Source organism: Pantherophis guttatus, chromosome 1 (genome assembly GCF_059756535.1).
Source record: "Pantherophis guttatus breed Tessera chromosome 1, ASM5975653v1, whole genome shotgun sequence".
Taxonomy (NCBI): Eukaryota; Metazoa; Chordata; class Lepidosauria; order Squamata; family Colubridae; genus Pantherophis; species Pantherophis guttatus.
Genome location: NC_142063.1, coordinates 314,681,586 through 314,709,306, shown reverse-complemented (window position 1 = coordinate 314,709,306; position 27,721 = coordinate 314,681,586). Strand labels below are relative to the sequence as shown.

Here is a 27,721-nt window from a genome sequence, read left to right as displayed (position 1 = left end):
CTCTATAATTGTACTGTACTGAAACTCTTCATCTACAATAAGATGTAGGGGTAACACCAAAAACAATGCAATTTAATTGTAGAAGAAGTAGTTTGAATAGGATGTACATATATTTTACTGTGGAAGCATGCCTGAGCACTAATTAATCACCATACTGTGGTGTCTTGAAAGTATGACTGCTGCTATTCCATTCTCAATCATAACCATAAGAATTAAGTACTAATGACAAGCCAGATCCATTCTGTACTTGTGCCATTCTATTCTATTCTATTCTATTCTATTCTACTCTACTCTACTCTACTCTACTCTACTCTACTCTACTCTACTCTACTCTACTCTACTCTACTCTACTCTACTCTACTCTAATTCTATTCTATTCTATTCTATTCTATTCTACTCTACTCTACTCTACTCTACTCTACTCTACTCTACTCTACTCTACTCTAATTCTATTCTATTCTATTCTATTCTATTCTATTCTATTCTATTCTATTCTATTCTATTCTATTCTATTCTATTCCATTCCATTCCATTCCATTCCATTTTAGATGAAGAATTCTATACTTATCCTATTAAATTCTATCCTACTCTACCCTATCAAGATCTTTTAAAGTCTTCTCTGTTTCATCTCAACTATTAGCCACCTCTTCCGCCTTTGTCTCATCTGCAAACATTGCAATTGTCCCCTCATCCAAGTCACTGATACAATGATAAATGACAAAATAAAGCTCCACTCAATAGTTTCCTCTAACCTGAAGTGGAGACATAAATAAACATTCCTTGGATGTGGTTATACAATGAACTGAAAGTCCATCTAACAGATTCATAATTAAACCCATATTTTATCATTTTGTTAAAAAGAATATCATGAGGCAATCTGTCAGATGCTTTGCTAATGTCCATTTATACTGTATCTATAGCACTCCTTTGATCTGCTAAACTAGTAACGTTATAAAGAAGGTAATAAGGTTAGTCTGATATGATTTGTCTGTGGCAAATCATGGTGGCTGCTGTTAGTAGCAACATGTATACAGGAAATTCCTGAGTTATGAGGGTTCTCTTAACAAACGTTCAAAGTTATGCAATAAGCCCACTAGCGTTTATGAACAAGCACTTTGGAGACTCACTTACTTTGCAAAGATCTCCTCTCACAGTTTCTTGCCTGCTTCATTCTTTCAGGCTTTTGGTGCATTTGCAGAGAACAAAGGCCTAACTTATCATGAGATAATGCGAGATCAGTAGAGATCTCGTGCTACTGATCTCATGTGATCTTGTACTTTAGGCCTCTATTCTCTGCAAATTGAGGCCTGGACATTTGCAAATGGAGAGAAGGCTTCAGGGCTTCCCTCCATTTGTCATTTCCTTGCCGAAGCCTGCAGGGAGATTGCATTTCTATAGGCTTTGTCAGCCCTTTGTCAGCACCAGTGGAGCTTGGGACAAGCAGGCATGTCCCTTCAAAGCTCTGTTCCTACCGGCAAAGGCTTTTTGCAAATGGCTATTGAAGCCTACTGGGATGCAATCCTCAAGCACTTTGCTGATGAGAAAGAAGGCCCAGAGGGGCGTGTGTACCTCCAGGCCTTCTTTTTCATCGCTGAAGGCCGACCCGAGCAGTTCAGCAGTGAGAAAGTAGGCCTGGAATGGCATGCATGGCCCTCTGGACCTTCTTTTTCATCGTCAAAGGCTTCTTTAAGCCCTTTGCTGATGAGAAAGGAGCATGCAGGCAAAGAATATGCTAAAGAGGAGACAGATCTTCATAAGCTAAGTGACCCGGTGCAGCAGGATGGGAGGGAGCAATTGTAGAGACCCCAAGGGAGGGAAAATGAAATCTCTGTGGGTCAGGGGAGGCCTTGGGTGGTCTGAATCAGGTGGCCTGTTCCATCACTAGCCCCCCCACATGGCCTTCCCCACCCCAAAGATACCTCATGTGCACTTAACGAGCCACGCATTCAATTACCTCTCAAGGTACGAGATTCACTCCTACGAGTCCTCGGGTTATGAATGGAATGGGCAGACTCCATTACATTTGTAACTCGATATACACAGCCTCACAAATTTTCTGGCTGATAATTTATTGGAGGATCTTGTCCAGTATAGGCATCAAGCTGACAGACTTCTGGTTTACCGGATTCTCTTCCCTTTCAAAGATGGGGATTACATTTGTTATATGCAAATCTTCTGGCACCTCACTAATTCTCCAAAAATTAGAGTCGGTGGTTCTGCCGTCACCTCTATTTCATTATTTCATCTCCTATGCCTTAGTAACTTGTTTCACAGAATTTTCTTTCCATCCTGAATACTTTTCTCCTTTAGGATTACAAGTCACTGGATCCGACCTACTTTTCCTTGGAATTCATGAAAATCTATTTTTCTGAAGTTCAATATGCAAGTTTGACTCTACTAAGTTCCTGCCCCTCAGGACATTACAAATTGAAGAATAATATGATCAGTTTCCCCCAGTGTTCCTACACCTCCACTTCTTCTACCAATTCCTCTCTGTTGGGAAGAATTAGGTCCATAGTTCTTTCTTCCACCTTCAGATTAATAAAGGGAGAAAGAATTTGTTGGACTTCTCAGTCTTGGCAAAGTTAGATTCCATATGTTAAGATAAGTGAAATTCCCCATTTTGAAAGACTGGTCATCTGTTGCAGAAATGCATCATCTATATCTGCCTGGCCAGGTGGTATATAATCGATTCTTACAATAGTATTGTTTCTTCTAGTTGTTGGTTGTTGTTTTTTACCCAAATACTCTAAGCAAGATTTTCATACTTTCCAAGTATTAATTTGGAATTAATTTCCAAATTCTATGAATTTCTGTGCAACCATATTTTTTGTTTATGTACATGGTAACGTCTATGTCCTTTCTTGTTTTGAATGATTGTGCCAGTTATGAATACAATTTCATGTTTCAGTAATTGTCTATCAAATTTGTCTTTTTGAGTTGAGATTCTAGTTCTCTCTGTTTATTTCCCATACTCTATTCATTGACGTAGAAACTTCTGAGATTCTGAGTACCACCTATTGGTGTTTCTTAAACTCTTAATTGCATTTTAATTCATAGGGACAATTCTAGATACCATGTCATCATGCTTACCAAATATTTTTCACTAATTTGCTTAGGGTTTAACTTAAGCAACTGGAGACTAAAAACAAGAAACCTACAAATTATTAGAAATAACACAAAGAAGGCTTATAGACCTGTTTGCCACCTTCTATGTCATGTTTCTTCAGCTTTCTCCTTTTCCAAATGTATTTCCAAATGTATTTTCCCATGCTGTCATCCCTGCAGGGTCAGGCTAACTAATGGAAGTCAAACCATCTTGTTGCTTTATCCACAATGTGGATCAGGTGGAGTTTGAGATCCTTGAATATCTGTGTTACTGATTGATAGCAGATAACTGGTTGCTTCATGCCCACGTGACCTCCTAGATAGAACTGATCACCTTACCTTCTCTGATCTTCAAAAAATAAAGAGATTGGACCTTGGATAGGAGACTTTTGAGAAAGTCCAGTGTTATAAAGTAAACTGGGAAGTTTAAAAAAATCCCAGAGGAAAGCAATAGTTCATGAAACCCCCAAGAGTCAAGGTCAATTTGAAGGAGTCTTTACTTTTTCAACACCAGAAGAGTTTGTATATATATATATATGGTTTTTGCGGGTGTTTGTATGTAGGTCTTTGGTTATTTGGGTCTTCTCCCACGTAAAATTGGAAGTGTCTTGGCGACGTTTCGACAAAGTCTCATTCGTCATCTTCAGGCTGGTGTTCTTGGCTTCGTGCTTCCAGGAGCAATGTGAGATCGCAGCTGTCTCTTCCTTTTAACTGCTAGTGGGGGTGTGAGCTGATTGGGTGGGAACTTGGCTGTGTTCTGATTGGGTGGAGGTGTGTTCTGATTGGTTAGGGGCTTGGCTGTGCTCTGATTGGCTGGGGGGTTGGTTGTGCTCTGATTGGCTGGGGGTGTGTTCTGTTTGGGTGGGGGCTTGGTTGTGCTCAGCTTAGTCTGAGTTGCAGGGGGATTTGAGCTGGTGAGCTGCGTTGTTGTTGTTTGGCTTCGTGTTTGTGGCCGTGCGAGCTCTTCATGGTGGGTGTCAGTCTGCTTCATATATGGATTGGAGGGGTTTAAAGTGGCTAATGATGCAGCTGCGGTCTGGCTTCTGGTCCTTGGTCGTGGCTCATTATCAGTGTGGGTTTGAATCTGCTTTCTGCGTGGATGTGTGGTGGTGACATCCTGTGTGGCTCTCGTGAGTGTGGGTCTGGTGTCATTCGTCGTGTTAGGGACTCGTTTGTCAATAAGGGCGGGTTTCCAAATGGCTGGTAGGCGGGAGGTATCGTCTCGTTTGTTCATGCTGTGTGGGCGTTTTTCTATCTCGATGGCTTCTCTGATTATTCTGTTGTTAAAGTGTTCAGTTTTGGCGATAGTTCTGGTCTTTTTAAAGTCAATATCATGTCCTGTGGCTTTAAAGTGTTGGACCAGGGAAGAAGTTGGTTCCTCTTTTCTGACTGAGTTCTTGTGTTCTTCTATGTGTGCACTTATTCGTCTGTTGGTTTGTCCGATGTATGTGGTGGGGCAGGCGGTGCATGGGATTTCATATACTCCTTGATTTCCTAACTCAATTTTGTCTTTGGGGTTCCTTAGGATGGTGGATATTTTTCGGTTTGTGCAGAATGCTGTCTTGATGTTATGTTTGTGGAGGATTTTGCTTATTCTGTCTGTGGTGCCTTTTATGTATGGGAGGAGGGCTTTGCCGTTTTCTTGTTCTCTGTCTTGGATTTTAGTGGGGGTTTCTTTTTGGATTAGGTTGGTGATCTTATTTCTTTGGAATCCATTGGATGTTAGTACGTTAGTGAGAGTGTGTAGTTCGGTTTTTAGGTGTTGCTCGTCAGCTAAGCGTTTTGTTCTGGAAATGAGTGTCTTGGCTACAGAGTTGATCTGGGCAGGGTGGTGGTGTGAGAGTGCGTGCAGATAGCGGTTTGTGTGTGTTTTCTTCTGGTAGATAGTGTGTCCTAGGGAGCCATTGGATTTTCTGTAGACTAAGACATCCAGGAAGGGAAGTTGGTTGTTCACTTCTGTTTCCATGGTGAACTGTATTTTGGGGTGTAGGCTGTTGAGGTGTGTGAGGAAGTTGTCCAGTTTTTCTTTCCCATGTGGCCAGATTATGAAGGTGTCGTCCACATATCTGAGCCAGAGTTTGGGTTTGTGATCAGATTTTTCTAGAGCTTAGGTTTCAAAGTATTCCATATAGAGGTTGGCAATGACAGGTGAGAGGGGTGATCCCATGGGTGCTCCTTCTGTTTGTTTGTATTTCTGTCCATTATAGATGAAGTATGTGTTGGATAGGCAGTGGTTGGTCAGATCTAAGATGTGCTTGGGGGGGTTATATTTGTTTTGGATAACTGTCAAGGCTTCTTTGATTGGTACTTGGGTGAAGAGGGATATGACATCGAAGCTCACGAGTAGGTCACTGGGCTGTAAGTTTTGTTGCTTTATGATGTCTATGAACTGGAATGAGTTTTTTACGTATGAGGTGATGGATTCTGCGTAGGGCTGTAGTTGTTTGGCGAGAAATTTGGCTAGGTTTTTAGAGGTGAGCCTATGGAGCTGACTATGGGTCTAAGTGGGGTTCCTTCTTTGTGTATCTTGGGGAGACCATAAAGCTTAGGGCATCTGGATGATTTCTCTCTGGGTATGATTCTTTGCTGAATCTCTTCGCTGATGGGGGAGGCTTTTATTTTGGATCTGGTGGTTTTTTCCAGGTAGGTGGTGGGGTCTGTGTTTAGGGATTTGTATATGGAGTCTTGGAGTAGGTTGGTTAATTTGGTTTGGTAATCAGATGTGCCCCACCACATACATCGGACAAACCAACAGACGAATAAGTGCACGCATAGAAGAACACAAGAACTCAGTCAGAAAAGAGGAACCAACTTCTTCCCTGGTCCAACACTTTAAAGCCACAGGACATGATATTGACTTTAAAAAGACCAGAACTATCGCCAAAACTGAACACTTTAACAACAGAATAATCAGAGAAGCCATCGAGATAGAAAAACGCCCACACAGCATGAACAAACGAGACGATACCTCCCGCCTACCAGCCATTTGGAAACCCGCCCTTATTGACAAACGAGTCCCTAACACGACGAATGACACCAGACCCACACTCACGAGAGCCACACAGGATGTCACCACCACACATCCACGCAGAAAGCAGATTCAAACCCACACTGATAATGAGCCACGACCAAGGACCAGAAGCCAGACCGCAGCTGCATCATTAGCCACTTTAAACCCCTCCAATCCATACATGAAGCAGACTGACACCCACCATGAAGAGCTCGCACGGCCACAAACACGAAGCCAAACAACAACAACGCAGCTCACCAGCTCAAATCCCCCTGCAACTCAGACTAAGCTGAGCACAACCAAGCCCCCACCCAAACAGAACACACCCCCAGCCAATCAGAGCACAACCAACCCCCCATCCAATCAGAGCACAGCCAAGCCCCTAACCAATCAGAACACACCTTCAGCCAATCAGAACACAGCCAATCAGCTCACACCCCCACTAGCAGTTAAAAGGAAGAGACAGCTGCGATCTCACATTGCTCCTGGAAGCACGAAGCCGAGAACACCAGCCTGAAGATGATGAATGAGACTTCGTCGAAATGTCGCCAAGACACTTCCAATTTTACGTGGGAGAAGACCCGAATAACCAAAGACCTACATATATATATGTGTGTGTGTGTGTGTGTGTGTGTGTGTGTGTGTGTGTGTGTGTGTGAGGGTGCCAAGTGATACTCCAATGAAAGAAAACTCCGAGGCTTGAGTTTCCTCAAAGTTCCATTTTGTTACAGATGTCACATTGGCACATCTGGGAAAACCCAAATCTGAAAGTTTCTAGGTTTTCCCCACCAAATGAAAGTTCAAGTCCCTGCCCAACACCCACATGTCCATCACATGATCCAATCAAAGCACCGTCCCAACTGGAGATGCCTCCCAGTTCCAGCCGTCCAGGTGCAGGGCAAGATGTCCTTGACTCTCTGAGAAAGGAATGTTATTATGACTATATATCATCACCCTGACTCCATACAATTCCCCCTCCCACTTTCCCACAGTAGTAAAATGTGGCAGGCCTGAAGATCCAACGAAAAAGATGGCTTCCAGGCCTGACAATATATTTGATTGCATAATGCAACTACACCAACTTCTCTAATAATGGGGAAATGGAAGGGAATGTGAAAATATATTTAACTAACCTTTATAATATGCAGCACAGTTTTATTCCTTTTAATGGCCTAATAATATATCAGGCAGAGATAAATGAAAGATTATACAAGATACCATCCAACTTGTAAAGCTCTTAAAAGAACAAGCCACTTGCTTTTAACACATTAACATTCTTTTATGATTGTGTTGATACTGTACATGAAGGGTGAGGAGTAATTTGTTACCAGATTTTTTAGAAAAGCAGGCACACAATTGTCTTATAATTGGAATGTTCTTATACTTGTGCAGCAGTATGCTATAGGCAAGTGTTAAATTTTAATCAACAATTATATGCAGACGTTTCTAAAAATGGAAAGTCATTATTCTGAATCTGCAAGATAAAGCTCCTTGGACCGTGGGTCAGTTGCATCATGCATGCTGTTTTTTCTCCCATCACAGTTCTGATGCAATGAAGCAGTTCATACCATTGTCTCTTCTCTTAACCTCCTTTTATTGTTCTCTGCTCAGATATATTAATGGCCAGATACATTAGCAACAGACAATTCAAGCCAGTTGCTCCAATCTTTTGATTCCTCCTTTGGCACAGTAAGCTTTTTCAGTTCTCTCTGCTTCAGACTGTATTGTCTGCCAGGAAATAAACTACTATGCTCCATGAAAGGAGAAAAAGATGGCTCTTAATCATGATCAGTTGGTTCATCATCATTATAACCTGATCAGGGTCTCTCCTGAATGCTGAGGTCTGTAAGGCCCATTTTCATTTATGTAATAGTGAACAGATTTTTGGCTAAAACATTGAAGATCTCAATCGGAAGAAATCTTCTCCACATCCCGTCATATGTATTTAAACACATATTTTGCTGAACAAAGACATATAAAGGAGCTGGGGGGAAATGCTGAAAGGAAATGGGGCAGAGAAGTTAGACACAGTGTGCCAACAACCAACTATCACTTGGCTTTAAGCCTATGAAGTGCAGGACAATGAGTTTGTTGAAAAACATGCAAAGCAGCAGCAACAGTTTTAAGCTGCAGAGAAGGAGGAAACCCTCGTGTTGACTGAGGAAATGAACTGTTTAATATAACATCATTCTAGTTTGCAAATAAGCATTTTGATCCAGCCGCACTGGGTCATGTGTCTGAGAAACTTAGCCCCAAGTCCCAGGCCAGCAGTCCATTAAGCTATATGAAAACAGGGACTGAGATTTATAACTGATTCCTGATTCAAGGAGCATGATAGCAACAATGAAGGGTAGGGTGGCAAAACCTCCTGCCCTACATACAGAGAGACAAAAACATTCTTTCACATAGATGGTTAATTAGGCAATTAAGGATTATTTGTCTCATTTCTTTTGTTTTGGTTTGAGATCTTGTCTGATTTTGGGATTGAAAAGCAAGATTGAATAAAATACAAAACTGGGAAGATACCACTTAATGAGGGTAAAGGGGATATTCAATTCTCTGATTCTGATTTTTGAATTCAACAGGGACAGTAGCCAAGACTTTTTTTTTAAAGTAGAAAAACAGAAGTTGACATGAATATGTTGTCACTCTAGAAAGAATGACCAGAACACCATTAAAGCCACACCAAACACTGGTAAAACCACACTGATGACTTCAGAGAGTTTTCTTTTTAACAGAAATAAATGAATGTGGAAAAAAGGTAATTCTACATATGCATGTGCCTGCACATGCACATGCACTCACATGCACACACACACCTTTGAACCAACTTGTTCCTTCTAAACAGCTTCTGAAATCTCACTACTATTTTCTGCAGGCAAGTGTTTTGATTGGTTCTTCACACACTTTATATTTGTATTCTTGCACTAGCGAAAAAGCAGCTAAAAAGGAAGTAGATTAGTTCCCACCTTGGGTCTTTCCCCCACTTACCATTTCCTCTATCAAGCTTCCTTTAGTTAAAAAACAAAAAGGCACTGAAGAAAGTAGGCATAGATTACATGTCTGTACTCTCAACCAAAATGATTGACTATAATCTCAGCCAAATTTATACTTCAGCAAGGCTTTCGACAAAATAGACCACAATCTACTTCTTGGTAAACTAGAAAAATGTGGGATAGAAAGTGTCATCACTAGATAGATTTGTAACTGACTGACAAACCATACTCAATGAGTAGTCCTTAATGGTACTACATCTACATGGAAGGAAGGAAGCAGTGGGGTACCACAAGGTTCCGTCTTAGGCCCAGTACTCAATATCTTCATAAATAACTTAGATGAGAGAATAGAAGGGGAACTTATCAAATTTTCAGATGACACTAACCTGGCAGGAATAGCCAATACACCAGAAGACAAGTTCAGGATCCAAAAATCCTGAACTTGACAGATTTGAACAATGGGCCCTATCCAACAACATGAAATGTAATGTGGAGAAAAGCAAGGTTTTATACTTGAGCAGGAAAAACCAAAGGTACAAGTACAGATTAGGCAAAACCTGGGTCAGAAACAGTAACTATGAGAGGGACCTTGGAGTCCTAGTGGACGATCGCTTAAATATGAGTCAGCAGTGTGCAGCAGCAGCCACAAGAGCTCATACAATCCTTGGTTGTATAAACAGAGGCATAGAATCAAAATCACGTGAAGTATTAGTACCGCTTTATAAAGCTTTTAGTAAGGCCACACCTTGAATACTGTGTCCAGTTTTGGTCATCACATTAAAAAAAAGATGTTGAGACTTTGGAAAAAGTGCAAAGAAGAGCAACTAAGATAATTAAGAATCTGGGGACAAAAACATATGAAGAATGGTAACAATAATTGGGTATGCCAGTCTATAGAAAAGAAGGACTAGGGTTGCCATGATAGCAGTATTCCAGTATTTGAGGGGCTGTCACAAAGTGAGGGTCAAGTTATTTTCCAAAGCACCAAAAGGCAAGACAAGAAACAATGGATGGAAACTAATCAAGGAGAGAAGCAACCTGGAATTAAGGAGAAATCTCCTAACAGTTGGTCAATTAACCAGTGGAATAGCTTGTCTTCAAAAGTTGTAGGTGCTTCATCCCTGGAGGATTTTAAGAAAAGACAGGACAGCCACCTATCTGAAATGGTATAAGGTCTCCTGATTGAGCAGGGGGTTGGACTAGAAAACCTCCAAGATTCCTTCCAGCTCTGTTCTGATTCTGATGGGTGATCTTTAGCATTAATGTCCCATGTTCTGCAGCCTTTCTCATTGGTAAACATAATTAAGGGCTGATTTTATGACATTTGGACTAAGATGAGTTGACCTGTGGGGCTTTGTGCACTTTCACTCGCATGCACTCAGCACAAAGCTAAGCATACACTTTATTCCTAGACTGATCTCTCAAGCCCAAAAGCACAAGAGCAACAGGCAAACATATCACAAACTTCACCATAATGGGCATGCATTCAGCCATTGGATCAACATCTTTCAATTTATTAGCATGACAAAGGACACAATTATTTTGGATATGCCTGAATGCAATTTTCATTAACTTTGCAATGATTTATTAACAAAAGTGTCAGGAATGTAATAAAAGCAGTGGGACTCCTCAAAATGCCAAAATACAAGAAAAAAAATGAAGAATACAGCAGAATTTCCAAACATGCCTTGCAGCATCAGGTCAATAAGGTTGCCTGATTCTATCAAAAGCATCACCATGGTGAGTGAACTCTGCAATTAAGAAAGAATAAGCACAAAAAATGCTAACATCTCATTTGAATGTAATTATGCACAGATTACTCTTCACTGGAACCTGAAAGAAAGGGGGATATCCAATTGTTACCCAAATTTATGCAGAATCCATAGATTTTAGTTAATTTCAAATAGACTAGGGCCCTATGTTATATATGTGTGTATATGGGTGTCTGTGTACACATATACATATACAATACAACCTTAGGAAAATGGGAAAGTCCTATTATGTCTTAAAAAATATGTGCCCAGCTCAGGATTGAGAAATTTCCTTAAGCTATTTGTTGTCTTCAGAATGAAATAAGCCCTCAATAGGACATTGTATTTGTTAAACAAAATTAGACAGCTTTTTAAAAAAACCTTTTCATGACCTTGATCATAGATAAACATAGGTTGGGTTTGGAAGTTTCAGAAATTAAGTGGCTGAATGGATATAATGGCTGTCACTGAAGGTTGTTTATTCACATAGTAGCTGCCAGTCTGTCCTAATGAGACATAACCAGATACTAAGCATCTGTTTATCAAAGATGAATATGCCCCAGGATTCTTGTTGACTCTCTAAGATTCCTACAAATAAATACAATTCTGCAACTGATGGTGCTATCCAGGTAAAATATGCCAATTTACAGGGTTTTTTTTATTCATTCAATCAATCAAATCAATCAAATCAATCAATCAATCAATCAGAATAGAGTTGGAAGGGACCTTGGAGGTCTTCTAGTCCAGCCCAATGCTCAAGCAGGAGACCCTATACCATTTCACACAAGTGACTGTCTAGTCTCTTCTTAAAAACCTCCAGTGATGAAGCATCCACAACTTATGACCACAAGCTGTTCCACTGGTTAATTGTCCTCACTGTTAGGAAGTTTCTCCTTAATTCCAGGTTGCTTCTCTCCCTGATTAGTTTCCAACCATTGTTTCATGCCCTCTGGTGCTTTGGAAAATAAATTGATCCCTTCCTCTTTGTGGCAGCCTCTCAAATATTGAAATACTGCTATCTTGTCCCTCCTAGTTCTTCTTTCTCTAGACTAGCCTAACCCAAATCCTGCAACTATTCTTCATATGTTTTAGTCTCCAGGCCTTTAATCATCTTAGCTGCTCTTCTTTGCACTTTTTCCAAAGTGTCGACATCTTTTTTGTAATGTGATTACCAAAACTGGATGCACCCGACTGCTTACTTTCCTCCATGTAGATATAGTATTGTTAAGGACTACTTGTGTACAGTTTAATGGTGGATCAGGGACATGGTGGTTGGACAACATGTTGTACAAGTCTACATACTCTATAGAGCATAGTTCCCTACTCTGGCTTTAATGTCAAGTTAAGAAGCCTTGGTTTCTTGTGTTGCTCATATATAACATAAAGATTCAGCCTGAAAAATGGGGTTGGTCTCAGTATTGGTGCCACCAGTTATTAGCACTCTTCCAGTGTAGACTGGTATTTAAATGATCATAAGTTCATGATTTCCAAACAAACTCAGATACCTGCTCTGCCCTCAAATGCAAGATTCAGTTAAAGAAAAACAAGCAAAATAAAAACAAAAGTCTGGTTTGCTTGACTAAGATTATAAAATGTGACAGAATTGATCAAGGAACACCCAGTATTTCATGGCCATTTCTCAATTGTCTGCAGTACAACTTTATTGATTAAATCTACATAAGAGACAGGGAACATGTGACAACTATGGTTAATAGTCATGGATGATGGGAATTGGAATGTCAACTCTACATCCTCCTTTTCATTTATGGCTTCTAAATTGCATCTCCATATAGCTTACACTTTAGCATGAACAACATTGAAAAACTAACATTTTCACACTCAGTGCTCTCTATGTTTGCATAACTAATTTGGACTTAATAGTGAAATGCTTCAGTCCCTCTGCATTGGTGCAGTGGGAGCATTGGAAACCTTGAAATAACACACAATACTGTAACTAGAAAGGATCCAGTAAGAATGGCTTCCTATGCTTGAAAGGATTGGCGTTGCTGAAAAGGCAACATTCTAATGGTACTAACAATGCCAATAACATTTGTAAAATGCTCAAAACCCTGACCTGGTGTATTTAATAGTATTTAGGTAAAGGTAAAGGTTCCCCTCGCACATATGTGCTAGTCATTCCCGACTCTAGAAGGCGGTGCTCATCTCCATTTCAAAGCCGAAGAGCCAGCGCTGTCCGAAGACGTCTCCGTGGTAATGTGGCCGGCATGACTAAATGCCAATGGCACATGGAACACTGTTACCTTCCCACCAAAGGTGGTCCCTATTTTTCTACTTGCATTTTTTTTACATGCTTTCGTTGGCAGAAGCTGGAACAAGTAATGGGAGCTCACCCCATTACGCGGCACTAGGAATTCGAACCGCTGAACTGCCAAACTTTCAATTGACAAGCTCAGCGTCTTAGACACTAAGCCACCGCGTCCCTAATTAATAGCATTTACTCCCAGTTAAAATGATAAGATTGCAAACAAAGAGTCATTCACAATTCACCATAGTGACAGTCATAAAAATCCTTCTGAAGTTGACTGGACAAAGAAATCACATGCCAATGAACGGAGGAGTTTCTCAATCAGAAAAAAAAATGATAGACATATGGGTCTATGAGAAAAAAACAATCAGAACGGTCAGTGTATTTTCTTGGGTTTAATTAAAATAGCAGTAAAACATCCCACTTAGGTGTGCATAGGAATGCAGGGTTGGTATTGTAGAATGCATTCCCCAAAGGCACCAAAACAGCTCACAAAGATAATACAGTACAATCCATGCTAAAGGGAGTAGTGAAGCCCACCAAGGTACTAAAAAGATGCTCAAGATGCTCACAGGCTTTGTGCGACATCTGTGCAATGTGTATTTACTTACCATCTATATTATCAGGCCTCTGTACTCCATGTCCTGCTTTCTTCCATCTCCTTCTTCACCATCCCTGTGAGTACATTGGCAAGGTTAGTTTGCAATAAGTTTCCCTCTGTCGTTTGCATTTTAATATTATTTGATCTCATTTACATGTTTAAATTTGTTCCTGTAATAAAATTCATTAGTATGTTTATCATAACCACATAATGAATATAGCCCTTATGTAAAATAAAAAAAAAAATTGAAAGTACATTAGAGACGTTACAAGCTGTTTGAAATTACAGTGCTTTGCATATTATACCTTATTAATTAAATTATAAATTATTTATTTATGTATTTCTTTAATCAGGGGCAACCAGTAGGACAATATTATATTAGTAGAAGAAATACAATACAGCTCCAGAGTTAATTCACATACAAAGGAAAAGACCAACCCTACATATAGAGAAGCACCAATTCATTTGGCCAAGGAGTAGAAAAGGCCACATTTCCGGCGGTGAGGCGGAAACAAGATATAATTATACAAAGGATACTCTAGGTTTTGTGCATGTGTTTATCCATATTGCACATACGATAAAACAAAAGTCCTTGTTAAGATAATACCTTCTTTGGTCCTTTTTATGAACATAATGTCATCAGATATGCAAATACAAAAAATTAATTATTTGTTCCAATGCCACATTAACATGCAGAGTTGGTTTGCACTTGGAAAGAAAAAAAAAAGTAACTTCAGTCCTCCACTCTATTTTTTCTCTGCTGCCATTCGCAAAGGAGGAAATCTAGGGAAATCTAAGAAATATAGAATCATTCTGCAAATTAAGGATTGTATCCGGATCTAAGTAAGAATTAGTAGGCCTCCCTGAGAAAGTCACAAATCTGAAGAGGATATGTGTGGGATATATTGTTGTGCTCAGTTTTTCCCAATTACTTAAGGAGTTGTGGAAATTGTAGTTTCAATGCCTCTGGAGGACTGATACATTCAGACTACAATTCCTAGAACTCCTGGCCTTGGGACATGATGTCTAGAAATTTGAGGGGCACAACATCCCATCTGCAATATGCCAGACCTGTGACAGCAATACTGCATACTTTAGCTTTTGTGTTGTTCATCTTGACTGGGTAAAGTTTAAAGGAACAATGGACAACCCATCATTGGCTGATTCACAATAGCAATAGCACTTAGACTTATATACTGCTTCACAGTGTTTTACAGTCCTCTGTAAGCAGTTTACAGAGTCAGCATATTGCACCTAAAAATCATGGTCCTCATTTTACCAACCTCGGAAAGATGGAAGGCTGTGTCAACCTTGAGGCAGTGAGAATTGAACTGCCAAACTGCTGACAGTTAGCAGTCAGCAGAATTAATCTGCAATACTGCATTCTAACAACTGCCCCACCACACGCCTTGATCACAATAGCCCATTAAGCCACTTTTCATGCAGCCCAGTTGACCATTTGAAGAAAGAAAGCATCCTTTAATATCCTCCAGCCAACAGATTATTATTTTTAGAGGTGTAGGGATACAAGGGGAAAATTGCACCTGGACCCACACACACAAGAGGCATCATTCAAAGGGAGGCCTGAAGTGTTCAAAAGGTGTTCTACATATACTGTAGGAGACTACTGCAACAAACTTGCAAACCAAAACATTCCTTGCATATTTTTGCTTTTCTTATCCAGTCACATTCTGGACATACTAGATTTTAATGACTTTAATAACAAATTGAATAAAGAGTCGCTAGATATGGCTACGATGAATGATTTTCAAGGATTACAATTTACTGCCTATGTGCTTCCCAGTACCTATTAGAGCTGAAGAAGCTTCGCGGATGAGAAGCGAAACGTCTTCAAAACAAAAAACAAGGAAGTCCAGTTGCCTCCTGAAAAAGCACCTTTGGGACAACCATGACCTGGATGACTGAGAATCTCTACAGACTTTTAGCTATACAATTTGAGATGAACACCCTTTGAATGGTATGGAAGTAGGAATGGATTTCCAGAGAAAAATTGCAGACTACAGGAACCAGTAGCACTATTCAAGTGACCCTGAGGACACAGATAAACCTCCAAGTGCTTCAACGACCCTCTTAAACAGGGCTGTCAAACTCCCGGCCCAGGGGTTGGATGCGTCGTGCGCTGGCCATGCCCACACCAGGTTTAGTGAAGGGGGAAAAAGTCCCAATACGTCATGTGACAACGACATGACGACATGAGTTTGACACCCCTGCTCTAATAGGATGCTAACGACCAGCTGTCTGCAAGGAATATAAATCCTTCCATTCCCCACTATCCTGTCAGAACTAAGGAAACTTCTTGGATGAGAAGCAAAATGTCTTCAAAACAAAAAACAAGAAAGTCCAGTTGCCTCCTGAAAAAGCACATTTGGGACAACCATGACCTGGATGACTGAGAATCTCTACAGACTCTTAACATGAAGACCTGTTCATAAATATATTGATTCTCAGTCCCATCAAAAATGTTAGGTGTGGCTCCTGACCACAAAGATTTTCTACTTCTAATGCTGGGGATGAATATCAACAGAATCAGCTATAAAGCACATGCCCAATCTAATTATAAGTCCTACACTGGAAGAAGAAAGAGTACAAAGCTGTTTGAGGGCTCATGAAAATATTTTCTTTTAAAAAATGAGATTGGGTAAACATTCAGAAGCTGTCAGCTTTCTTCGTCTTCTTCTTCTTTTTTTTAAAAAAAAGCAGCCTTGAAATTTGATAGATAAATAAATAAGAAGGTGTCACCTATCATTCTAGATTCTAGCTCCCTGGCTACATTATTTGGGAAAGAGAAGGTAGATTTCAAGTACAAGTTTTAATTCAATATATCACCATGTAGCTTTATAGAAAATGAGTAAGTAGTGTGAAAACAGCAGAGCTTGGTTTTCTAGCTAAGATATAGTCATATTCACAACCATAGCATTTCATTAAATCAGTACCATACGCTAAATAATTGGCCTGCTCCAGCTCCCAATGGAAAGCAATATTAGATTCCAATGCATATTGATTTTTCCTAAAATACCCCGGACAGTTTGAGCTCAAGAAGATGAATGTGGAGGAAAGTTATGAGGTTGTGTGGCAAACCAAGAATAATAAGGGAAACTATTTTCTTTATTTTTAGCAGTTTAAAAAAAAAGATGGAAAGAAAAGGGAAAAGGTATCAAGGATCTCTTCTATAAAATATCTATTCTCCAATGTGGAATAGTAAAAAAAAAAAAAAAAATCCAGCCCCTACCTCTCCTTAAAGTATTATTACAAGATTGTCTATTATTACCTTGATAAAAATTAATTTAATTTTGGAGACTGAATGCCGAATAATCCAAGCTCATTAGGATAACAATGTAGAAATAACTGAAGTATCTATCGCTAACCAACAATCTTCTAATGGACTAAAATTGTGTCTTGGAAAAGGACAATGACAGGATATATATTTATGTTACCTCATAATATTCTAGAGATCTACAAAGGAAAAGGAAAAGACCAACACACTTCATTTGTTAAGTGTAAATGTTTCTATGACAGAATTTTTGGGGGGTGGAGGGTGCTATATTTTGTGAATGCTGTGTTGTACACAATGTAAGGGAAAACAGAAACAGAATGAAATCGTACAGATGTAAAAATAATGTTCCTGACAAATCAGATTTTTTTTCTTTTAAAAACCACATTTCTAATGTAATAGAGGCAGCACTATTTTCAGAATTGTGAGGGCACTTGCTGAAATTGCAGAAGCAGCTCAATTTAATTGAGTGAAATGGAGACTGGTTGCCTCAAGTGTCCCCAAATATGTCCAAGCCTAGGAAAGCTGAAATGTAATAAAATGTATGGGAAATGGCAATGGAAATGTAAAACATGCAAAACAAGCAAAAAAAAAAAAAATGACGTGGACTTGAATTAGATGCAGTTCTGAATTAAAATTTAGTTCCTCTTCACCTATCCATTCCTATTACATTTTGGGCTTTCCAAAGAAAAATATATTTTGTTTTCTCAACTCTCACACAGTTTTATGGAAAAAAAAAATTTTTTTTCCTCAAAGAAGAGACTTTTAAAGGCATTCTTCCTGGATGGACTGTGTGTTCTTGCATTTATTACATGACATGGTAGCAAAAAGATGTGTGTAAATGTTCGGTCCTACCCTGTGCAAAACCCACTCTTCACATCTGCAACCTCCCTGCTCCCTCCCCCATCAGAATAGAACTGGAAGGAACCTTGGAAGTCTTCTAGTCCAACCCCCTGCTCAAGCAGGAGACCCTATACAATTTGAGACAAGTGACTGTCCAATTTCTTCTTAAAAACCTCCGGTAATGAAGCACCCACAGCTCCTGAAAGCAAGCTGTTTCACTGTTTAATTGTTCTCACTGTTAGGAAGTTTCTCCTTAATTCCAGGTTGCTACTCTCCTTGATTAGTTTCCATCCATTGTTTCTTGCCTTACCTTCTGGTGCTTTGGAAAATAAGTTGACCCCTTCTTCTTTGTGGCAGCCTCTCAAATACTGGAATACTGCTATCATGTCACCCGTAGTCCTTCTTATCTCTAGACTAGCCATGCCCAGTTCCTGCAACCATTCTTCATATGTTTTAGTCTCCAAGCCTTTAATCATCCGACTTGTACTCTCTGCACTTTTTCCAAAGTCTCAACATCTTTTTTGTAATGTGGTGATCAAAACTGGATGCAGTACTCCAGGTATGGTCTTACTAAGGCTTTATAAAGTGTTACTTCATGTGATTTTGATTCTATGCCTCTCTTTATACAACCAAGGATTGTATGAGCTCTTTTGGCTCCTGCGCACACTGCTGGCTCATATTTAAGTGATCGTCCACTAGCACTCCAAGGTCCCAAATAAATTGACCTCCTCGTCTTTGTAGGAGCCCTTCAAATATTGAAACACTGCTATCATGTCTCCCCTAATCCTTCTTTTCATTCTACCGTGTTTTCCCAAAAATAAGACCCTGTCTTACTGTATATTTTTTTGAACCCTGAAAAAGGCACTTGGCCTTATTGCAATACACTCAAAAGCCTGATTGGGCTTATTATCAAGGGATGTCTTATTTTGGGGAAAACAGGGTACTAGATATACTTTATTCCTTCAACCATTCTTTGTATGTTTTATGAAGTCCCCTAATCATTCTTGTTGCTCTTCTCTGCATTCTTTCAGAGTCTCAATATCTTCTTTGGTGGTAGTGGTGATCAGAACTGGATACAGTATTCCAAGTGTAATCTTACTAAGGCATTGTAAAACGGTACTAGAATTTCAGGTGATCTTTATTCTGTCCCTATATTAATGCAGCCTTCTCAACCTTAGCAACTTTAAGATGTGAGGACTTCAATCTCTGGCAATTCTGGGGGTTGATGTCCACACAAGTTAAAACTGCCAAGTATGAGAAACACTGATCTAACAGGTAAATAGGCTGATAAATGATTCAAAAAAATCTTGTCTTTAGTCAAAACAAAACTTTCCATAATTATTGTTCTGGCAGCTGAGTTTCTAACAGGCTTTTCAGAGACAAAGAACATCATAGCAGCCATATCTATCCAAGTATACAGGGGAGTGGGCAGATCTGTGTTTTGCCAAGAAAGATGAAATCCTTCCAACAACTGTAAAGTAGGCTTGTATTATTATTCCCCATATAATACTAGGGGAATATTGCAGTCCACAGGAAAAAAAATGACATTTATTCCAGAATTCCTTCCCACTTTAAACACCTTAGCCTCCATTCTCATATTAAACTAGTGTTCTTAAAAAGCACAACAGAACATCATTTGGCACAGCCAAGGGAGTCAGCACACAATCCAATTCACATCAGCACTCGCAAGCAGCTCAACGAAATGCCTAGCTAGGTGACCAGCACCAAAATGATCTTAGAAAGTTATGTCAGGTGGAATTGCATTATTACCTGAATGGGATAGCAAAAAGAAATCTCCAAACCATAGACTAGACTGAGAAATGGGGGGGGGGTGAATCCCAGAAGAAGGCAATTGTAGCAGTTGACCAGCAGTCATATTTGGCATGTGCTGATACATAAAGCACAGTAAAAAAAAAATACAACATAATATGAACAAATCTGTACAAAGGCATTTTACCAGATCCTGCATTTTTTCCAAATATTGAAAGAAACATTAACCCGGTGCATCACAAGCTCTTTCGGGAGGCTGTGAGTTCGATCCTAGGTAGCAGCAGATCTGGGCTCGATGAGTCTCTCTCTGCATTGGCGACAGGAAGGGCATCTGAGTAACACTCAGCTCCATTCAGTTGCCCTGACTCCACCCAGATGTAAGGGGTTATGGAGTCATTAAAAGAATAAAAAATCACAAGCTCTTTTGTACTTGCATGTGGCATCATGATGTGTGTACAAAAAAGGTGGAGCTTGCTTAGATCAGCACAAAGCTATATTTTGCATTTGCCCACTTTGATTTCCTCACCAGGGACCTGATTTGGAGAGGCATCAATTTTAGAAACTTTATGTAGCCACAACACTACCATTATTTAAAACAATCTTGGTACAGAAACTGAAAAGAATAGGTTTTCCAGTTTAAAGTGCATGGGGAAAATCTTTTAAGGGACTTTTTAAAGTTCAGTAAATCAGGCTCCAAACTATTAAGGTAGTTTGTTGCCCACCACTGTATTGTTGCCAAGAAAATGACATAGATGCATGCATAAAGATACAAGAAGATAAGCGTGGCTTGAAGAAGACTTTATTTTACATTAATCTAGCATTGGAATTAAAAAAAAATATCAGTAATAACAGCTCCAGTTCAAAATACTTACCTTAGCCCTGGATTCATGAGATGGATTCTTAGTACTTCTTTGAATTATCCCTTTTAACATTTGAGTTAAGATGCCTGAGAGAATGTTTGTAAAAGTTTTATATTCACATTACAGATAGTTTTCAAGCTCTTAACACAGTACCTTGACATCTGCTCTATTTCTACCATTAAAGAATTCTGAGCTCAGGCATTTGCTCACATAACCTTCATGCACAACAACAACAACAACAACAACAACAAACAACAATAATATCCATTCCTGTTTTTCAAACCCTCTTGATTTCAACAGTACAACTGCAAGGTATGTAAAGGGGACATTTGTTATATCTATTGCTTCAATTGAGAATCAGAAGGTATTTTTGCTTTTGCTTACTCCTAGTCCCCAAAATGATGCCCTCAATAAAAGAGACAGTTGTATCATGCGGAGAAGGGAGTGAATAAAACGGTATCATTGTGTCTCTTCAAAGTGAAGAAAAGCTAAAAAGCCACGCTTGTCCACGCTTGTCATAGTTCTGCCCTCTTGTGCATGCACAGGGTGAAGCAGCAATTAAGTGAGAGAATTGCTTTTCAATGTGATACAATTCCTTTTTTTTTTTTTTTTTTGCAGGAACCCTTGGTCTTGACCTATATGCACCCGTAAGCTTGGAGTGACAGAATGAAGTTCCTTTCAAATTTTGTCCATGTGAGAATGCTCCCCAGTATCTCCCATAATTGTGCAAACTTTTAATTCTTCATGTTTTTTTTTTTTAATTCACAGAGGAAAAAGAATCAATGGGGATTAACCGAGCGTCTAAAGAATCAAACAAAGAAATTCCTGGCTCTGGTTAGATTTGTGTTTTCTTGTCAGCATTTGAACTACACAATGTCACACAAAGCTAAAACACAGCATCTTTCTTTCCCTTCTCACAAACTGTTAATCAGTAATGGATCTAATCAAGAACTTACCTAATAAGTCCATAATGGGATATTTGCTTCCCAGGAGAAGCCAAGGTTTCTCATCACTGAAGAAAATTACCATCCTTTTCTTTCTCCAGTGCAAACAGGACCCACACACATCACAACATTTGATGGTAAGCCCTTAGGCAGGAAGAGTTTAAATTACAATTAAGAGATCTATTTCTGCCATTGACACCTGGGTGATAAGGCACTGCATGGATAAAAGGACTGTTGCATTTTTAAGCCCAGATCAGAATGCTTTTCAGAGTCAGAGAAAAGACAGCCTGTTACTTAAACAGCATGATCTAGTCAAAGCCAAGCATATTAGAGTTGAACTGATTACAATGTGAGATGGTTAAACACATTAATTCTCCCATTAAAATTAATGGGACTGACTTGACTTGTGCGCTCCTGACTTCAAAGACCAAATAATAAGATTCAATCGAACTACTGAGTATATACCCTAAGTTGATGGTCAAGTGTATGGTGTTCACTCATTCACCATCAAGCTGGCCTTACCCTTAGGTAGAATGATGGAGCTGTTTCAGGTGGCAGACCGAGAAAGTGTCCATTTGAGACCAAATCTTCATCTGCTGTACTTCTGAACTTAGTCTGCAACAGCTGCTTTCCTGCATCTATGTTATGCTTCTTTCCAAATGATGTTATTTGGCAGCTGAGTGACCAGTTGTAAAATTCGTAAAAGAAGTGCTGGGAAAATGCTGCAAATTGTTCATAAGCACTCTCCAGCAAGTTGTTGAATTAAAGTATGGTGTTCCTATGATGTCTCCCAATGATTGTTAGCTGAATTGTAAATTCATCAGCAGATCTGCATCTGAGAACCTGGGTGTTATATCGTGGATCTGTAATGAAGTGGATTAAGAGAAAGAATATGGAAGGAGAGGTAATTTGAAGAAACAGGATTGGGGAAATGTGTATATTAGTCCTAAGGTGCCACCAATTATCAAGAATATATAAAAATCATAGCTGCCCACAGGCATAATGCAATGCCCAGTCACAAAACCTTTGCTCACTCCTATTCTACAAAAACAACACCATTGGAATAGATAAGAAAATTCAAGATAAAGCATACTGTAAAATGATTTTACAATTTTAAAAATCAACCTGTCATTCATTTTTTCCCTTTGGAGAGCTTCTGCGAAGGGTGTTTATGCTGGTATGACATTTTGGATTGCTGCTCTAACCATTACAACAGAATGAAGAGGATGAAACAGCTACAGTCATTCTGTTATTTCCCATTGTGTGTGAGATAGGAAATTCCAGGGCTTCAGAGAAGGTGAAAGAAAAACCCCAGCTTTAAATAGCAGAGATACTGCCAATATAAAATGCACTTATTAAAAAATTAGCAAAACAACACAAAATTCACTCAATCTTGCCATATGGTAACAAAACCTATATAAGTCTCTTGATCTTTAATCTCTATGCCAATGTCTGTTTGACAGATTATGGTTTCAGCCTCTGACAAATCTGCTTAGAGAATTTTTGGCTGCAAACTTTGGCACAGCAACCACTGTCTGAAATGCATTCAAAAGGCTAAACATTTTCATAATAGCTACTTTACACACATTAGTAAGCTTCCCTTCAGGACACCATTTTTTTAAGTGACCGCATTCATATTTTTTTTTAAGTGACTGCAGGCTTGTTCATCAAAAAAAATGGACAGTTTCTTTTCTTTTTCTTTTTTAAAGTGTTTATTTAATACAGTGACTCTTTGGAAATGTCTTGCAAACTGATCAAGCTTATTGCCAACAGATAGCAATTGCAGCAAGAGATTATTATGGTCATTTTTCATGTAATTGGAAGCTTGCGTTTGGTTGCTATGACTTGTGGGCTCAATGCCTCATTTTTATAATCCTTTGTAAAGGGCGTTTCTTGCATGTCACAGAAATATGCCAGGCACCAGGAGATAAATAAACACTGCTGAGTGAGTATTTTAACATCTGCCCATGACTCCTTTTATCTATTATCAAATTTTAGCCTGTTGCAATGATCTAAACTAAAAATAATCTGATTTTAGTTTTCAGGATTTGGTGCTTATGAGAATTAAAAGGAAAAAAACAGTTGTTTATAAAAAGAAATACTTCTGTTCTAAAAAAATATATTTTATATTAGAAGAATATTTTATATTAGAAGAAAATTTAAATTGTAGACTAAATTCAAGGAGAGATGTGAGAGTGTATATACAAATATACATAATATGTGCGTGTGAGAGAGAGGAAAAAAGATGAAGCGAGCAGAGAAAAAAGAGAAAAGCAGCTTGTATTACATCACAAATATTATACACTGGGTTGGCAATCTCTTCTAAACTACAGAACATCAACAACAAATAAACACATAAACTGAATCTCACAAAATTGTGACAATTTCATCTGTACATTTCAGGAAATCTCCTATATGATTCACATACTGTAAGGAAATCACCATGTGAAATAAGTAATCTCATAGGAATTCATGCAAGACCACTGACTACTTGTGGGGTTTTAGAGAGATCTCATGAGATTTTGGTAATCTTTTAAGAAATCTCACAAGAGATCATAGAAATGAAAAATCATGGACATACACTGCTGAGCACCAGCTAGTTGTGGGAATTTAAATTGCTTTGTAGCTGGGTCATATATTTTCTCATCTTTCTGTTAGGCTGTATATACAGTATTGCAACATCTTATATGGTCTCACTGCAAATTGCATTTCTACTCTCTTAACATAGCCACCAATGAAATGAGTTCAGCCCTTGGTAGCTCTAATTCAAAGGGCCAAGGTAAATGGTTATAGGAAGGAACCATCCTGAGACATGAAAAAATGCTACCAGTGGAATAATATATATAACTATATAGCCACTAGCCATAATTACTACTGGTAGTTCTCACTTAATGATGGGACCATCATTTCCATTGCTAAACTGAACAGCCATAAAATCTGATGTCACATGACCACATCATCAAGCAACAGCAATCTCAGCAGTCCCTATTGCCGTTGTTAATCAAGGATCATGGGTTGTCAAGAGAGAACCTTCTTGCAACTTCCTGCCAGCTTCCAAGAAGCAAATTCATTGAGGGCAGCATGAAGTCACAAGTCCCAGATGGCTCACAAGCACTCTGGAGGATGGGTGAGTGTTATAGAGTGTGGCTGGATGGAGGAGTGGCTACCATGGCACAAGCTTGGTGGAGCAAACACTGGTTGCTACAGAGTGCAGCAGGATGTTATTGCTGCATGGATGTGTGCACTACAGAGTATGGTTGGTGGGTGTGCTTCAGGTAGGCATATGCTATGGAGTATGAGATCTCTGGGATCTCATACTCCATAGTCAAGCTTCTTGACAAAATAAGAAGCAGGAGCAGGAACAACTTAGAAGGACAATCTGTGACTTTCTCTGGGAGTTGAACTCCACACATCTTAAAGTTGCCAAGTTTGAAAAACAATGAGCTCAATTTCAACAATTATCATTATTAAAAATACCATAGGTTTGGTGAGCTAAACTGGTGAAGACTCAGTGAACCTGGTCAAAGTATTTTAGCATGAAATAAGCAACGAGTTTGATAAGTGCTGAATCAACACAGATTCTTTTTTAATGTACAGTAATGTAACAGTATAATAATGTCTGATGAGAGCTACAGAATTGCCAGCAATGTGCATTACTGTCTTCCCTCTTTCTTAACGAACTTCTGTCCACTCTAACAGCATTTGTAATGTCATCACATCAAACATGCTTGACTGTTCTCATTGCTGTCAGCCAATAGAGGAATCCAAGTGTCAAATAATGTGATGAAATCCTCTTAATCATTGTAGGAACTAGAGCCAGAGGCTGCCATCAGATAGGAGCCAAAGTGTGAAAAAGGCTGATTCGGAGGTCCCCCAACAGGCAATCAGGGTCTCAAAGCCAAAAATCAAGCAAGAGCCAGTGAAGAGAATCACTGATTAGAGGAAGTACCAAGCTGAACAGGAAATATTTATATCACAGTTTTGGGCAGAGACTAAGATGTGGCCTAGACTATTTTTCTGTCCCCAACACACACACACACACACACACACACACACACACACACACACCCATACCCTGAGCAAATCTAGATCATTCCTGTGAAACATGATGACAAAACCAAAAATCTTTTTGGGGAATTGAATTTTTTGCAATTAAAAAGCCTACAAAGGCAACCTCCCCACACACAAAGAAATAAAGTTTAACTGTTTTGTGTTTTACTCCTAAACCTTAGAAAATTAAGATTGGCCAGAAATAACAGACCCACACATTCTGATGTTGATCACACTTATAATGTGCTTTTCCAAAAGGTAGATAACAACCACTTTTTCCAAACAATTAAAATATCAGAATGTTGAAAACAATCTGTGAATACATATTTTTCATAATAAAATTACAAAATATTCCAAAATTCTAATAACAACCAATCCATTGAAAATCACCAAAAGTGCAAAACCAATTAATCATATAATCTCAAATTAAAAGGATCCAATAAATTAATTCATTTAAATAAAATTAATCTCCATTTTTGTCTCTTGTATTTAATGTTTTATTTGTAAACCACTGAGAGTCATTGGGAATCAGGTGGCATATATATAGTATGTAATAGCTTATTACTATTGATACTGTTGTTATTTCTATTGGAATCCATAAACATTAACATTTAAACAGCTGTTGGAAACTGAACAAAACAAAATTTGACACTGCTCACAAAAGGTTGTTAATCATTTGTCACATTTGAATGGGTGGAAAGACACATCAGCAGTTAAGTACAGCCCTTGTAACTTGATCTATAGGATTAAGATGCACAGAGCAAGGACAAAAAGGAAGCAAGAGATCCACATCTTTGTAGCGAATACTTTCATCACTAAGTACCTAATTGTGAAGCAGAACAAAATACAGTTCAAGTTTGCATGTTTGCACGAGAAGCATAGAATTTGCTTTGTATGCAAAATTTCTCTGACAATTTGCTCAAGTAAAATGTGTTATGAGAACTTCATTGTGCAGAACTTGATATTTTATAATAATTTCTTTAAAATATTAATATTTTATTCTAAACAGTTTTTACAACCCAACTGAATGTAGTCATTCAGTTAATGAAGTAAGATAAGCGTGCAGAGTGCAATATTTGGAACTTGTTTTACCAGCAATAGCCATAGATGCCAAAGAAACTATAGATGTAGTTTTTCAAGCAGAATTGCATGAAACTAGAGAACTATGAGGTAGTGATGTGCCAAATTCTGGAGAAATTGTTGTCTCAGTGGAGTGAACATTTGATTTTTTTAAAAAAAAAGATGTCCAGAATGTTGTGTTGATAAAATCAGCAGACTATGACAAAATTCCTTTTTCTTGTCCTGAATCTTCTATCATTCAGTTTTATTGGATTACCTAGTAGTTCCCTATTGACCTTCTCCACCCTCTGCATAATTTATATATATATAACTCCTCTGTGATGTCCTTTGTTCTTCAGTTGGGTATACTGAACAGTCCTAGATATCGTATTCTTTTCTCAAAGGAAAGTGCTCCAAATACATCTGACTTCCAAATGTAAGAGCTGCAAAGTGCAAACTGAATCTTTTTTTTTCAGAACAACTTCTGTATCCACTTGTCCTTCCTTAACTGTTAGTAAAAAAATTCCCTCTTAGCCTCTGTTCCCTATCTGTATTATAGGGGGAGGAGGAGGTTTTCTGACAAAGTTGCCTAACAAAGCATACAAAAATATTACATATTACATCATATAATTATCATCCTGTCAAATCTGGAACCTAATGTTCAGTATCTTTGCTTGTGTGAAATACTTAATTTTCATCTGTTAGGTGTAAATCCCATAACAAATTTATCAGGAAATCTTATCTCCCATGTTACAGGTGAAAAAACTAAGGCTGAGAAAAAAGAGTTTTAAAGGGTTCCTCACCCACTCTCTGCTCCCCCCCCCATTTCCTTTCAGGAAATAAAAACATTTTACAAATCGTTTTGGGGATGGAAGGAAGATCGCCTTATCTTGCTTGTTTCCTCCCTTTTTAAAAAACCCTCTAGAAAAGCTTCCTCATCTACCCACAGTAATTCTTTACCTGAATATTGAGTGAGGCCATATAATGATCTGCAATTGCTTAACTATAGCGCACTCCAGTGATCCTTCAAAAAATAAAGAGGTGAGAGAAGAAGAGACCTTCTATCTCTCTTAGCCTAGGCAAGTACCTTTTTTGAAGAATACAAAGAAAAAAATAAATAACAGTACAGGATCACCAGGGGAAGTTGATCCACTTATATTTACAACTCCAA

At 38.7% G+C, this 27,721-nt stretch overlaps 1 long non-coding RNA gene across 6 annotated transcripts in view; it reads right to left on the bottom strand.

Moving 5' to 3' along the window:
* The window catches only part of LOC117671492 (uncharacterized), a 282,485-nt gene that overhangs the window by 184,128 nt on the left and 70,636 nt on the right, over nucleotides 1-27,721 (bottom strand). For all 6 annotated transcript variants that reach the window (XR_015731570.1, XR_015731571.1, XR_015731572.1 and 3 more), the window contains one exon: nucleotides 13,743-13,806. This is a non-coding gene — a long non-coding RNA (uncharacterized LOC117671492). The remainder of the gene's footprint in view (nucleotides 1-13,742; nucleotides 13,807-27,721) is intronic.